Source organism: Phoxinus phoxinus, assembly GCF_949152265.1.
Source record: "Phoxinus phoxinus genome assembly, chromosome: 18".
Lineage (NCBI taxonomy): Eukaryota > Metazoa > Chordata > Actinopteri > Cypriniformes > Leuciscidae > Phoxinus > Phoxinus phoxinus.
In genome coordinates this window covers 5840783-5856937 of record NC_136893.1, presented here as the reverse complement: position 1 = coordinate 5856937, position 16155 = coordinate 5840783, and the positions used below count along the sequence as shown (strand labels likewise).

The 16155-nt window shown below is 36.4% G+C and overlaps 2 protein-coding genes across 5 annotated transcripts in view; one reads left to right on the top strand and one right to left on the bottom strand.

Moving 5' to 3' along the window:
* Positions 1–16155, bottom strand: part of tshz2 (teashirt zinc finger homeobox 2) — a 143458-nt gene that overhangs the window by 126961 nt on the left and 342 nt on the right. The window contains exons 2-4 of one of the 2 annotated variants that reach the window (XM_079588908.1): positions 15647–15753; positions 5612–5711; positions 160–237 (exon numbers count right to left, since the gene is read on the bottom strand). The gene's annotated coding sequence lies outside the window, so the exon portion shown is untranslated. The remainder of the gene's footprint in view (positions 1–159; positions 238–5611; positions 5712–15646; positions 15754–16155) is intronic. The other variant, XM_079588909.1, reaches the window with a different exon arrangement.
* The window catches only part of zfp64 (zinc finger protein 64 homolog (mouse)), a 71021-nt gene continuing 70319 nt past the window's right edge, over positions 15454–16155 (top strand). For 2 of the 3 annotated variants that reach the window (XM_079588911.1, XM_079588910.1), the window contains exon 1: positions 15507–15759. The gene's annotated coding sequence lies outside the window, so the exon portion shown is untranslated. Of the gene's footprint in view, positions 15760–16155 lie in introns of all 3 variants that reach the window. The other variant, XM_079588912.1, reaches the window with a different exon arrangement.

The window sequence follows — 16155 nt, the reverse complement described above, 5'->3', positions numbered from 1 at the left end:
AGAGGAGCTCATTGTGTTCTGACGGTGATGAGCGAGAGGGAACCAGGTTTGTTATGCAAGTCTGGGCTACTGTTTCATCTAAAGCGGACATTTCCTGGCCACAGGCACTTTACAAACTATTTAAGGGTGTCAAAAAAGAAGTTTGTGAGTGACACTGACCTTTTCATGACAATGAGTGTGTAGGTATATGTGAGGGTGAATCTCACAAAGAAATGTGTCATTGGTGTCATATTTCACCTGAAAATCAAAAGAAAAAAAATATAAAGATATAATATAAAGATATCTACACACACACACATATATATGTTTCATATATATATATATATATATGAATAGTGTATTCAACTTAAAAGGTGAAACTAATATATTATAGAGACTCATTACATGCAAGTTAGATATTTCAAGCCTTTATTTGTTATCATTTTGATGATTATGGCTTACAGCTTATGAAAACCCCAAATTCAAAATTAGAATATTGTGAAAAGGTTTTCACACCTGTGTGTATATATATATATATACACAGTATGACATATAATATATTATACATTTAATTTCCACTTTTGGTTTATATTAGAACACTGAAACACTACCATACTATACTTTCAACTTCTTCACAATTATATATATTTTTAAATAGTAATAATAATTTTCAAAATTTTATTCTGCGTGAATAATAAAAAAAATGTATCATTTTGATTATGGCTTACATCTTATGAAAACCTCAAAATTAGAATATTGTGAAAAGGTTTTCACACCTGTATATATATATTAAATAGTAATAATAATTTTCTAAATTTTATTCTGCGTGAATAACAAAAAACTTTATAAACAAAGTAAACAGAGGCAATTGATAAAATGACATTAAATACAGTACAATATAGCCTAACCTACCACACTGTACTTTCAACTGTACAATTTGTTTGAAATGATAATTTTTCAAAAATGATTGGCCATATTTACTAAACAGGACAAATTAGCATGAGAGTGTAATTCCAAAAAAGTGTTGATTAGAGTGGAAAGTTCCTCACGTCGCGTCATCTACTGACAACGAATAACACAGACGCTGCCGGATCATTTCCATAATGACTAACGCAATCTACCAAGAGCAGTGCAAATCAGCATTTGGTTTAAGACCAAATTTTTGGTCTTCAAAAATTGGCTGGTTTTCATTTTTTTGGCTGGTTAATAATGGCGCAAACACCAGTAAATTGACGAGAGCAAACCTTAGTAAATCACCTTAAATAACCCAGTCCTCGCCTTTTCAGTGCTACTTTTTCACTGTTTCATGCAAAACTATGACAATTTTTTGCACTAAGCAAAAATCATAAAACTCTTATAAAGAATTTGTTTTCTTTAAAACAGGCATAATTTACCATTTCCCACCCGTTCTCTGACACCTTGGCCCAATACATCTTACTATTCACAAGTGAATGCAAATGCAAGTACATATTTTCTTTCCAGTGAAATTCTCGCATGACTGAGCACCAGTTGAGTGAGTCACACATGCTGTATTTTACTACTGTACCTTTAAGACTTTAAAGACCTCAGTTATGATTAGCTAACTGTTTGCATGTGAAATCAGTATTACCACTTGTTTTCCATGATTTGTTTCCTTTAAATGACAACTTTAAACATATGGCATGCATAGAAAATGAATTTACCAGCCAATTAACTAACTAAGCATCTGCAGACTGGTCATGTGACAGCATTGACAAGGATTCAATGACAGCTTTATTGTGGGAAATTTGCAGGGCCCGCACTGCATGCTCAACATCTTTGAGAATAATTTGCAAATGCGAAACAATCTCAATCCCAGAATCCCAAGCAAAGACTTTCAGCTATTCTCACTTGCCCGTGGCTATGACAGGTTGCAAAACCGGCCTTCTTATCTCTCTGATGACCAACAGCGGAGGCGTTCTGATCTCGAACCCTGACCCGCCGGACCTCAAAGCTCTAGACCACCACACCTCCCGTCTCCACCAGCAGAACGCTGTCACAACTGCCGTTATCATGTCGAGCATTGCGCAGATAGGAAGGCGTGTTTGACCCAGGAGAGTGAAGACTGACCTACTTTGGGCGATTCCACTGGTTTCTGCAGGCAGGGACAGCAAACTAAGGTTTGAAGGACACACCAGACCTACCTGCTCTCTCATGCTTCAGCTCAATGTCTGCTTCTTGGGGATTTGTTAACTTGGAAGACTTTAAAAGTAGACCTAATAAAGCAGTGATTCTTGAGCCCTGGGACAAATCTGACTGCAATCCTGAACACATAAAAAGTTTTAGGGTTATCAACTAAAGGAAAAAAAACATTCATTTAATTGAATGGTGATTAGTTAATCAAATTTATTACTATTTATTGCTATAAAGACCCAAAATGGAGATAATTCAATGACATTATATTACTGGGTTAGATGAGTAAATCATTGGATAGATGTTAGAAGTCGATATATTCCTGGTTTTCTTTCCATATACAATACTGTATGTGTGTTTTGCATAAAGAATGTTAAACTTTTAACTGCACTACACAATTTGTTAAAAATATTATATATATATATATATATATATATATATATATATATATATATATATATATATATATATAATTGTTTAATAATTGTATACATTATAATTATAAATATATTATAAATATATTGAAATTGTAATTAATATAGTATTTAAGGTATTTTTCATAAATAAAGAAACAATCAAATGGAAGTGGAAATGTTGCTATTTTAAAAAGTAATGACGGGTTAGATTGTAATCTCAATAATATGTGATTTTAATTCCATGTATCATATCAGTGAAGGTGTATAGACTATATATAATAAATCAAAATTATAAAATAAAAATTAAAAAATAGCAACAAATTAAATTCAGTACTTTCAGTTTCAACTGTATTTTACAATATATTTAAATATAGATTTATATATTAATTTAATAACAATCTTATAAATCATACATTATTCTATGCATTTCTTCATTTATAATACATAAAGTGTGTGTGCGTGTGTGTGTGTTTGTGTGTGGGTGGGTACAAATATATATTTATATACAATACATACACACACACACATACACAAACTTTTATGTTGGATGCGATTAATTGATTTGACAGCCCTATATATATATAGAGAGAGAGATATAGATATGCACACTTACACACATTTTCAATGAATAACGTATATTTAATGTCATTTTAATAGTAATTTAAAGAGAAGTCTAATGGCAGGTAAGATTGTGGCCCGTTTCATCCCATACTCTCAAGAATCACTGAAGGCATTGACTACGTATGACTAAGCACAGACAGAACAGGACTTTTCCATCTTAAGCAACTGGTTATTTATGCAGACTAACAGATTATCAGTGGTATGCGACTGACAACATTTTCCAATGACGTCAGCAGTTTCTGACAGTTAAAGGAATAGTTTCCCCTAAAATTAAATTGCCGCCCGCATTTCGTTTTAACCCTGTATTGTTTTCTTTCCTCATTGAAGCACTTCTTCCGAGATCATCAGACATTATTCCTTCACAGAAAAGCACCATTAACGTATTTAAACCGCTACTGCTAAATCACCACTTCAGTGTACATCACAAAATCAACTTAACGTGAATCTCAAGACTAAAATGGCCTTGTAACACCTGTTTCAATTTAATGGGAATAAGTAAAAGCGTACGCTTTATTATTTTCAAAACCGCTATGATGTGTCTCATTGTTATGGTTTGTCTAACAAGCTTAAGGGAGAACAATAAAGCGTCTGAATCTGAGAACTAAATGCATTGCACATCTCCCGCTTCATAACTCTTGTCTTCACAGGTCTTTGAATGCTTTGACAACGCTGGACTGTCTGTGCCAGACGATGTTCTCACGGCAAAGGAATGCCAGCGACTACAGAATAAAGAAAAAGGCACTGCTCTTTCTGACATACAGTATCTCTCATGTCTCCTCCTATGGGTTTGACATCTATCAATCCTGTCTGAAATCCAGTTCCATGGAGTGAGAATGGCAGACAGCTGATGTTTCACTGCAAAAAAAGGCGAGACATTCGGCAGGTACACAGTGAATCACAGAATAATAGCACCATCTGTGTACCACGTTTTAGAAAGCCACTAAATGCTTCACTGCAAGAAATCATTTTCATTTTTTTATCTTAGTTTCCATTCAAAATGATCTTAAAGTAATTGAAACATTCTAAAAACAAAATAATTTTATTGAAAAGTAAAATTTTGTATAATATGAATAATTTTGCTCTGAAAATATATCTGGAATTAAGTTTTTCAAGCAAATTGTTCATTTTAAATTTGATTAAATTGCGTTAGATTTATGTTTTACCGATTGGCAAAAAATATTATATATTGTTTTATATAATGTAATCATTTTTGGTAACACTTTACAATAAGGTTTCATTAGTTAACTACTTTAGTTTAGAATCTTAGTTCATGTTAACTAAAGTAAAGAATGAACAATACTTCTACATTTATTAATTTTAGTTAGTTAATTTCAACTTTTACTGATACATCATTCAAATTTAAAAGTTGGGTTTGTCAACATCAGTGCACTGTGAACTAACATGAACAAACACTAACAAGATTAATAAACATTATAACAAATGTATTGCTCATTGTTAGTTCATGTTAGGTCATGTCAACAAAGCAGACCTTATTGCTAAGTGTTACCATTTTTTAAAGAAAAATTATATTTTACAAAAGAAAATATATGAAGACTTTTTCTCATAGAATATAATTTGTCTTTAAATCTTATCAAATTTTTGCTTCCAATAAAATAAATAAAATCTATCTTTTTAAAGCATATTTTTACTGGAAACCGAGAACAAAATTAACGCAATTATTTTCAACGATTAAGAACTTCAGACTGATGTGACATCAAAGGTAAATTCATTTGTTTTGTAAATGTAAAAGTTGTTGTGAGATACAGACACTGTGACTCATTTTTCTTTTATGAAACACCAATTTGACATGAACGGGTGGATTCGAGATGCTCCTCTGATTGTGGGTGTGTCGCAGTCATCACCAAGTATTAACTTAATTACGTACATGAGTGATCAGATCATCACTAATGAATTATGAGATTTTTTGGGACATGTTTACGGCTGTAGTGTTCCAGAAACGGACAGACAGGAATCTTGAAAAACCAGCAGATTTATAAAGGATAATTTTATGATAAATAAAACTTAAGCTCTACATTATCACAGTATCTGTGGTATTCTGTCGATTACAAAAGCAAATAATTTCTACTCGTCCCTTATTTTATAAACACTGATTATGTAAAACAGGTTCACAATAAGGCACTTGGAAACAGGTGCCAGGGGTACCAGAAGTTTTAGAAGCAGAAATTAAATGTTGTTTAGTAAAAAATGTGTTATTCGATCTGTATGCCCTTTTGAGATGGGACTACTTTTCTAGGTGGATGAACTTCTATATATGCAGCAGTAGTAGTTCCAGAAATTGGAGTTTGTACCATGCAAACTCATTTAAAACCAAACCCATTTAACTCCAGACTAGTCTAAAGAGGTTGACCAGCAAACCATACGGCTTTTTTGTGCTTTAAAGGAACAGTGCTACCAAAATTAAAATTCTGTCATTATTTACTCACCCGTCATCTGACTTGTTGCCTCGCTGCCCTATCAGGCGATGAAATTGCAGGCAGCGTTTGTGCATGAAGACTTCTTGAGGCAGCATATCGGTTTAATGATCTACAACAAAATAGAAAGAGCTTTGGTGATACCTAAACAAATATTTAATTACTACAATATTAATTTATTGCTAGAAATTAAGTCAAAAGTAGACTTTAATGTACAATTACACACAAAAGGGGCTTTCGCACCGGGTAGTTCTAGGAACTAGCCACCAGGGTGGATCCCCGAGAACTAATGGTTCCCTTAGGAGCATTTTCCTGGTTGCATTCACACCTCCAGTAGGATCTCTGAAGTGACGTAAGCCGCGCTTGTTGTTGTGACTTTTATTTTGACGGCGCTGAGAACGCCAGAGCCTGAGCACACAGCGCTCGCATTCTCCGTGTTCAGTAGTTTATGATCTGTCTAACAGTCCTGTCTAATACGTTATTGGATAGAACTGTTATACATAGAAAGTGGACAGTATATGAAAAGGTATTAGCGTTTACCGTGTTGTTGATGTCCAGTGTTGCTAGCAGAGCAGAAATACATAATCATGTTTCGCTTGGTCCCCTCAAAGTTGCGTTGGATTTTCTCCTTATCGTAAAGGTTAAAAGGCCCATCTATCACTGTTTTCCATGTTCGTAGAGTTAGTTTCTGGAGTAAATATGAAGGCTATAATAACAACTGTGTTTACACAGCATTTTTTTAAATGGCGGGTGCTGGTGTTTTGCATGCGTTCAGCCAATCAGAGTTACGTCACTGGTAGTTCCTATAGTGCTGGGTTAGATCCTACTCTGAAATAGGTTCCTCCAAAAAGAGTAACTAAAACTAAGATGGTTCCAAAATCCGGTATCTTCCACCAATAGTTCAAGGAACTATGAAAAGGTTCCTCCGGTGCGAAAGCCCCACACACCAAAAGTTTCAGAAGCCATTTTTTTATTTTAGCTCAACTGTCATGGAATAGAACGCACAGGATTGTGGGATCTCAGTAGACAGGATGTGACATGAGCATTGGATTCAGACGTGCCTTGTTGCCTTCCTACCTCGGTATCCTACCATTTTGAAGCCATTTTGGTGCACAATGTGTTTGATTTTGAAGCCATACGATAGTTGAGATTAAAGAAAAGCCGTCTAAAAACCTTCCCCTCCGCCAAAATCCCATTTGCACATCATGCCAAGGTTGACGTACCAAGCACATGTTGGCCGTTTCCTCACACAAAGCTTGTTATGACTTGGAATTTAAGTCATTTTTGGATCCTCAATCTTCTATTGAAATAACCTGTTAGACATGAAAGTATTATGCAATCATTTAGACATTTCTCCTTATATAGAACCTTTTTTTTTTTGTATAAAGGTTTCTTTAAAATTGAGTGTACATATAGTATATATATATTTCTAAAAGTGTAGGCAACTATAATCCCTGATGATTCCCTCCTACAATGCACTGAATACTCCTTTACATAAATGCATCACTTGCAAATGCTTGTTCCGACCCCATCGTCTATAAAACCCCTACAATTTGATGCAATTTCATTTTTTAATTAAGCCGTACCGTGTCATAAATCACGAATCAAGATAATTAACAAAATAACAGAGGCTGATAATGTACAGGCTCGCCTTAAATCTCCAAAGGTCCCGTCGCTGGGCAGTAATAAAGAGCAAATAATGGTGTGGCTGCTTGATATTTTGGTGCTGGAAGTACTGGGAAAATAACACCTTTAACAGCACTGCGGTCTTAATTTGTAGAGGCCGCCTTGCGCTGCTCTTCTCGGGAGGCAGGTCATTTATCATTTAGGCGGCCGTTATTTTTAATGAGTCTGTTATCATTCATTTTAGGGCATCCCACCTTTCCTTGACATGGATAGTATTTCTTTTTATATAGGACACAGGATTTATGCCTCCCTCTCTCTGCATTTTGCTCGTCAGCCACAGCCGCTCTTTCTTTCTTCCTTTCTTTCTTTCTTTTGCCAACTCTCTCTCTCTCTCTGGCCACTTTTTCCCCCCCTCTCTCTCTCTCTCTGGACAGGAAGACATCTTGCTTGTCTTCCTGATGGCTCTTTTGGGGGCTAGAGCTGAAAATCAAAAGCCAGTTTTGATTCATCATAATTTTAAAGGTGAAGTGTGCCATTTTTTTATGATAAACACGTTCTCCAGTCCCAGTTTAATGTGTGGAGTCAACTATAAGCAAGACATGTGTAAGTTGATTCCCCTAAAACACAGAGGCACAATCAAAACATTGCTCTGGAGTTTAAGCATCCCAACACATCAAGTGGCGGCAGTGGCTTAGTGGTTCATGTAGGTTGTCTACAAACCGGAAGGTTGGTGGTTCAATCCCCGGTTCCACCTGACCAAGTGTCGAGGTGTCCATGAGCAAGACACCTAACCCCAGCTGCTCCCGACGAGCTGGATGGCGCCTTGCATGGCTGACACCGCCGTCGGTGTATGAATGGGTGAATGTGAGGCAACTTGTAAAGCGCTTTGGTGGCCATTGGGTCAGTGAAAGCGCTATATAAATGCAGTCCATTTACCATCAACACAGACTCAACCAATGGCGTGAGATTGGGGGTGGGACAATCTGTTTAACGAACCAATGCAGATGAGGGAGGGGTGTGTCTTGGAAACCTGTTTGAAAATAGTCATTATTTTACAAATCATTTTGGTAAACAATGTGCAAAACATTGGAACCAAATTATTTTCATGACATTCAATTGCAATTATTCAATTGCAAATGTGACCCTGGACCACAAAACCAGTCACATAGGTCAATTTTTCGAAATTGAGATTTATACATCATCTGAAAGCTGAATAAATAAACTTCCCATTGATGAATGGTGTATTAGGATAGGACAATATTTGGCCGATATACAACTATTTGAAAATCTGGAATATGAGGGTGCAAAAAAATCTAAACATTGAGAAAATTGCTATGGATTGCTCTAAATGGATTGAGGTGAGACTGCTGAGTCTATATATACCCTCTTATCGTTGATTGCTGAGTGCTCTCCCCTCGTATTAATTATCTGAACCTGCTCCTCCCGAACTTTGTTAAAGGGGTCATGACATGGTTTTTTTTATTTTATTATTATGTTCCCTTAGGTGCAAATATAGTATTACTATAGTTTTTTTTACAAAAAACTTTTAAAATGTAGTGATTTATGACCTTTTCCCACCCTGTTTCTCATCCTCTGATTCAAACAGTCTGTTTTGGGGGTGTTTCCCCTTTAAGAGTTCAGTGTTAACGCCCACTGGAGTGATTGGCTAACGTCAGTGCCAATGCATCAATTATTAACGCCCCCAGCCAGAACATTTGCGGATTCGGCGCAACTGTTTAATAGCAGGTTTATGCATGCGAAGCGATGGCTCTTGCAATGATAAAACCTTATTATGTTTGAGCCGGAATCAGAGGAAAATGAACCATCACCACAACAACGAAGACTGGATCAGCCCGTGTCCACATGGAAAGTGAAACTATTTTGAATTAATAAAAAAAAATTAACCCGAGACACTTGAAAACGGATTATTGTTACATAATTTTCCTATAGCTTAATTTGCTAACAGTTTAACATTATTTAACTAATTCCAATGAAATGATAGGGTGTACCACGGACAAAAATGCATGCACAGGCCATATTTGAAGATGCAGCATTGATAAAGGCAACATTTTTAATTTTCTATCACATGTAGGCATACTAGAAAGGCGACATATTTTCAAGATTCTCTTATACAAATGTGTTTATATTAGCCATGGTAAAAAGTAAGTTTGCGTCGTCGTTGTTGAGCCCAGAATATTCGGCACGGACTTATCTTTGAGCAACAGTTTTCTGGCAAAGCCAAGCATCATATTGGGATTTTTTCCTCAAAACAGTCATCCTTCAAATGTATAGAACAAACGCTTAAACTAACACTGCCGTGACTGGGACGTCCGCAAAAAATAAAGTGCATCCATTTTTCCCTGACGACTGGATCTTTCAGCGTATTTAAAAAGTAGTTTAAAGTTTTAAATACATTACTTACAGTTTGCGTCGTCGATGTTGAGCCAAGAAGTACAGAACAAACGCTTAAACTAACACTGCCGTGACTGAGACGTCCGCAAAAAATAAAGTGCATCCATTTTCCCCTGACGACTGGATCTTTCGGCAGCGTATTCAAAGATGTTGTTTGTCCACAGCCAGGAACAGCACATCTGCGTCGACTGCGTGGCATCGTAATTTCCCTGTACACAGACCCACTCGCTGTCCGTCGACTGAACACTTGTGAGGCGAGCGGCGCGCGGGCGCGACGATGATACGAAATGAGCGTAGCTGCCTTGCGCTGAAAGCGTAGTTGTCTTGTGCTGGAGGTGGTCTATATGCAAACGCTGGTACGTCACTTCGTACCGTGACGTCACTTCTTACCATGGATCCAGAACGAGCTGTATTTAGAGCTTGATTAAATAAATGATTCGTTTATAATGGGGAGGACGTCTTAAGCTATGAAACTTGCAGGACGTTTTAATGGTACAAAGACCTCTTATATACCAAAAGATCAAGGCAAATTTGGTTTCTCATGTCATGACCCCTTTAATAAAACATCTTTAAAGTTGTCCATTTATGTTTGCGATTCTGCTGCATTTACTCACAAAAATAAATGTTTTATATATTTACAGTAGGAAATATCCATACTTAATATCCTAATGATTTTTGCCATAAAATAAAAATCGATAATTGTGACCCATACAATGTAATGTTGGCTATTGCCACAAATATACCCGCGCGACTCGTGACTGGTTTTGTGATCCAGGGTCACAAATACATTGTAACCAGTCTGATTCATGAAAGATTAAGAATAACTTTTTTCAAATCTCTCTCTCTAAATCAAAAAAAAAAAAAAATCAAAAAAAAGTTATTTCTAATGCAATTTAGCATCTCAAGTAAATTTATCCTGCTTTTAGGATGTTTACAAATGTATTACTGGAAAAATACAAAATTTGCAGTATATTATTTGCAGTGTCATTGAACATTTAACCCATTCAGGAAATGTTATATATATATATATATACACATAGGTTTTTCTTCAAAGGTACTATAGTAATAAAATAAAACTAATACTTTAAGTGCTACAAGAATCATTAAAGGAATTGAATTGATAAGTGGAGGTTTTAAGTTCCTTACAATTACCATTTTTATTTCTCAAGGGCTCAAAAGGCCTGAAGGGCTACTCAAACGGAAACAACGGTCTGCGTTGACTCTTTTTCCTGAATATGAAACTGCAGCTACACCTCAGCGCTTGGCAGCAGAACGTAGGTGGGTTGCAGCGGCACGTCTACAGGTGTGGTTATTTCAGGGCAGACTGGAGCTTTGCTCAACGCTAAAACTCTTCCCTTGATGTGGCCTATCATTCAGCTCATGTCAAGCTGTGACAAGACATGACACGTTTTGACAGATTATGACAACAGGTCGGCCCACACATCTGATTCTCAGCTTGTTAACCAGCGTTAACTAGTGCATTCACTCAAGCCTGGTGATGAAACTGATGCGAGGTTGATGTTTGTTGTTATTTTTTGATGAACGTCTGTCTTATACTGAGCAAACATACTGCTTAATGGAGAAAATGCATACCTTAAAGAGATAGTTCACCGAAAAAACATGTGTATGGAATGACCTGGGGATGAGTAAATATAAATAAACACATCATTTTCATTTGTGGGTGAATTATTCCTTTATAATTTTGATTTCTGTTTATTATTCATCCATTCCTGACATGTAAATACATCATGTTTTAAACTGTTCATCAGGTCAAAATCACACTCTTGACTTGCAAAACAACACAAACCCTTCAGCCAAAAAAATGAGCCACTTTTACATTCCTCTCAACATCCAAGACAATTACGTAACGTCCCGTGACGACTGACCCTCAAGGTTTCTCTTGATATATGAGCCGTTCATTCTGTCTGTTTTCCTCTTCATTTTAACATGATGCCTCGGAGTAAATATTATGCTTTTTCAAAAATATCCTGCAAAGGAAGCCAGCTCTTTCCCCGCGTTCGCACCGCGGCTCAGACTAATAATGCGAGTTTATTGTTCAATGCGGTAACGGAACGAGGATGTGTCAACAGTCAAAAATGTGCGCTGGAACAATGGAATGTCTGTTTAATGTGAGATGTGTGGGTGGCGCGTCAGGATTGTTCTCTTGATTTATGAGGTTCCTGTGCCTTATTTTTTTACAGTAAGGCTTAGCGCAATATGTCCACAGAGCTGCATCCTGTTGGGAGCAGTGACCGACATGTGTTCCTGTGTTGGAATGGTGTGGCATTCGTCTCTGGCCAGAATCTCCATGGTGCTTATCACCGCCATATGGGATACTGGCACGGAAAGACGGTGCGGCAAAACAGGCCTGCATGATCACACGACTGCGGGTGAATGATTCTGCATTAAGAAGTCCAATGCATCAAATGTGCTTGTGCAAATGTATACAGGTCTATTTATGTGGCCTAATGGGTCATAGTGTGGAGGATTTTGGACTGAGCAGGATTGTTGAGAAGAAAAAAAGAAAGATTTATTATTTAGTCTTATAAGAGGGAGAAAGAAAAAGCTGGTAATGTTCAGGCTAACCTAATAATTTTGGAAATTCGTCCACCTTGCAAGGCATTTTTACAATGCAATGTGTAGTAGACCTTAACAGGGTGGACATTTTAAGTTAATAAAGCCCATTACTCGATAGGAAAGAACAACATGCTAGCAGAGGATTAACATTTAGGAAGAATTTCAATAAAATCTATTTTAAAAATCATGTTGAGTATAAATTGACACAACAGGGTGGACATGTTATGTTTTATGCTATTAGAAAAGTCTTCAAGGTTTATGACTAATACTTGTTCTTGGAGTTTCTTTTCCTCCAAGGTAATTACGTATGTCACTTCTAGCAAGTCATGTTATTTTGGACATAAAATATTAAGGGTTTAAGATTAAGATTTTAAAGAGCAAGACGCACCAATGTAACAGGGTTGACTGACGTTTGAGAGACATAAATTGATGATTAAATATACAGTAATATTGTGGAATTTTATTACAATTTAAAATGAAAAATAATAATAATACTTTTATTCAGTAAGTAGTAGCCTACACACTAAAATGGTCAAAAGTAACAGTGAAGATATTTACAAAAGATTACTGTTTCAAACAAATGCTGTTCTTTTGAATTTTCTATTTCAACATTGATGATAATAATAAGAACCATTATTAATAGTTGACCACCAATAATAATTCATAATAACCATGCCAAATTATCATATTAGAATGATTTCTGAAGGATCATGTGACACTGAAGACTGGAGCTAAAAATTCAGTTTTGATCACATGAATAAATTACATTTTTAAATATATTAATATAAAGAACAGTTATTTTAAATTGTAATAATATTTCACAATATTACTGTTTTTACTGTATTTTTGATCAAATAAATGCAGGCTTGGTAAGCAGAAGAGACTTCTTTCAAAAACATTTAAAATGTTAAAATTAAACTTTGGAATGGTAGTGCATCACGGTTTCCACAAAAATATTAAGCAGCACAATTATTTTTAACATTAATAATAATAAAAAAAACTTTCACCAAATCAACACATTAAATTGATTCCTGAAGAATCAAGTTGAGATATCATGATTCAGGATTTAAAACAAAATTATATTCTAAGGTAATCATTATGAATTTTTGTCATGCATTGTTCCATGCTGCATGAGAGTCGATTAACATTTCATGCAAAATATGCAGTATTTTTTCATTGGGACATAAAACCCACCAAACTGTAGGAATACGATCGATGCATGGGTAGTTGCACACAGTGTACTCCACAACACCATGTTGCACATGTATGCCAACACGCCCACACACGCTCACCCTGTGCCCGCAACTCCATCAACACACACCTCCGCACACCCATGTACCCGGATAACCACGGCCAAGCCCACACACGGTTATTTGGCTTTGGTTTTGTGGCGAATAGAGAGAGAAGGTTTGCACCACGGGCTCTTCCAGCCTCGTTCAGAGAGGAAACGCGCATGCCAAGCTTCGGAAATCCTTTGATGGCGTTCGAACTCGGGCGAATCTGTCCAAAGTGCTTGACGTGGGAGATTATTGTGGCGTCGTGCACTAGATAAACCTACAAAGATCATGTTTATGTTTAAAAACAGCCATATGTCACACTTTCGCAGCTGCCACCAAGGGTTGCGAGCCTCGCGCACGCCGTTACGGTCGAGATATCAAGCAGGATATGCATTACGAAAACACAGTCCCCAGACAGGCAGGCCTTTCATCTAAAGTTATTGCCACGCTGCCTGGGGTAATACATCACGAATTCTGTAAGGACAATGCTAAGAAGCGCAATCTGAGGACAAATGCATCATAGTTGCACAGTGAGCATTTTGTTACAAATAATGTTGTCATCAATTTTCATCTTTTGTTTAAACATATTAGTCTTTTGGACAAGATAGGTCATATTTCAGCAGTTTGATAAATTCTCCCTTCTTGCCTTTTCACAGAATGTGCACTTAATTAATTACACAACCTTTAATTGGACAGATTATTCCTAATGGTTGTGCGATGCTAAATGTACAAACTCAGAAGAGGCTCAGGAGTCATTATTTTAATGCCACATTTTCAGCTCGTTGCAATCAGTATATTTCAAATAATTAATCAGTTTCACATCGCGAGAAACATTTGGCCTAAAATAGACAAATTACGCTCACATTTGTGGAGGGATTTTTTTTTTTTTTAATATCCAATACCATCCTGTAATATCACAGATGCAGTGCTTTATTAAGGGCGAGAGAGTGTGTTTTTTTCTTCTTCTAATTTTATGATATCTGCAGGCATTTGGGTGTTTAATTAGGGCGGTAATGTCCGGTGATGTACGTGATGGATTTTTACGGAAGCCGGCTTTAACTATCTGAGGCGATATCATAAATCACAACCTTGGCTGTAATGCTCGTGTGAGTTTGTTTAATTAGGATGTCCACTGAGAGATTCAGGGTGTTGCTTGGTTTGCATAAGGAATGCCAGTTATACAAACACAACAGAGATTTCACATTTCATTGTGCTCCGAGGATTATTGCTGCTATCCTGCTGATAAAAAAAATGAAAAACTAGTCATCACTGATACTGAAGAGTGTGTGTGTGCGGCTTTGTTTGTGTGCATCTCTAGAACCTTTTCTCTTTTTTTTTGTTGTTGTTGATGGTTTAAATTATTCTCTGTAACTCTGCTACCCCTTGGAGAACCAAACATAATGCGTTCTTATAATGCGACCCACTCATGTTAATAAGCCAACAGATGCTATTTTCAAGTAAAAATGTTTCCAATCAGGAAGCGGTCACGGCCTGTGTTGTTCATGGGACTAAAGGCGCATTTCAAGCAGCAAATGCCAACGGCCTCTCGAGTGCAGGCCTACTGAATTTAAATTCAATATTTCACTCTACGTCTCGATTCCCTCACGTGATTCTGATCCAGTCATGATAATTAACTTTTTCTGTACAGGTGATAAAAATCTAATAAATAAAATGTACAATTTAAAGCATACGTGTACTATTAGTCTTTGTAAAGGGGATGTAACAACCATCTCACAATCAAGACCAAACAACCACCATAACTCATAAATATGACAACAAAAGTCAAAAGAAAAACAAATATCCAGCAGAAACGGAAATAAAAACATTCTTTGTAAATATATTACGTGCCAGTTTAAATCAAAACACATGAGTTTCCGGCTAAAACAAGTTTAAACACACACAATAGACTAAAATCTAGATATACATGTCCAGTATTTCCTGTCAGCTGTTTAGAAGCAGAACAGGTGCATCGATGTTCGATTCGTGAATGAATCACTCGTTTGAGCCGACTCTTTACAACGAGTCGGTCAAGCAGTTAGCAAACCGTTCTGAATCGAATCGGTTCGGTTATCAGTTTTCTCTCTAAGTAAAAGCTTTAATATAATACTTAAGAAACACAGAGAACAACAGAAGTGCTTAAAAAGTGGATATTTACCTATAATCCATTGAGTCGAAACTTATCGTTTTCCAGCGACGAAGGTGGTCTTCTTTGGGTTCATTCTGCACGTGCTGCGTGTGAACACCCTGGGCCTGTACTGCAGTCTGCGGGTAAAACATTAAAAACACACACACATCAAAACACTAATTGTACACGAAAACATGAACCTGATACTAGCCTACCTTTGCTTGACGTCACATGTAACGTTAACAGGGGTATATTTGTAGCAATAACGTTACCTTGGATTAACGTTAACTAACTTACATAAATTCCACAGTATAAGGATATTGGGTGTTTCTTCAGCTGTGGGTACTTTTGGTCCTGTCAATATATATTTTTTAAACCTGAACTTTTTTCACACTGGAACTAACGTTAGTTGAATTAATTGAGTTAACGTTAGTCTACTATCAATGTAACGTAACTTACAGGCAAATTCTGTAACGTTAATTTTTTTTTTTCCACCCTGAAAGTCATAAGTTAGCCTAACTTTTATGTTTCACCACAGT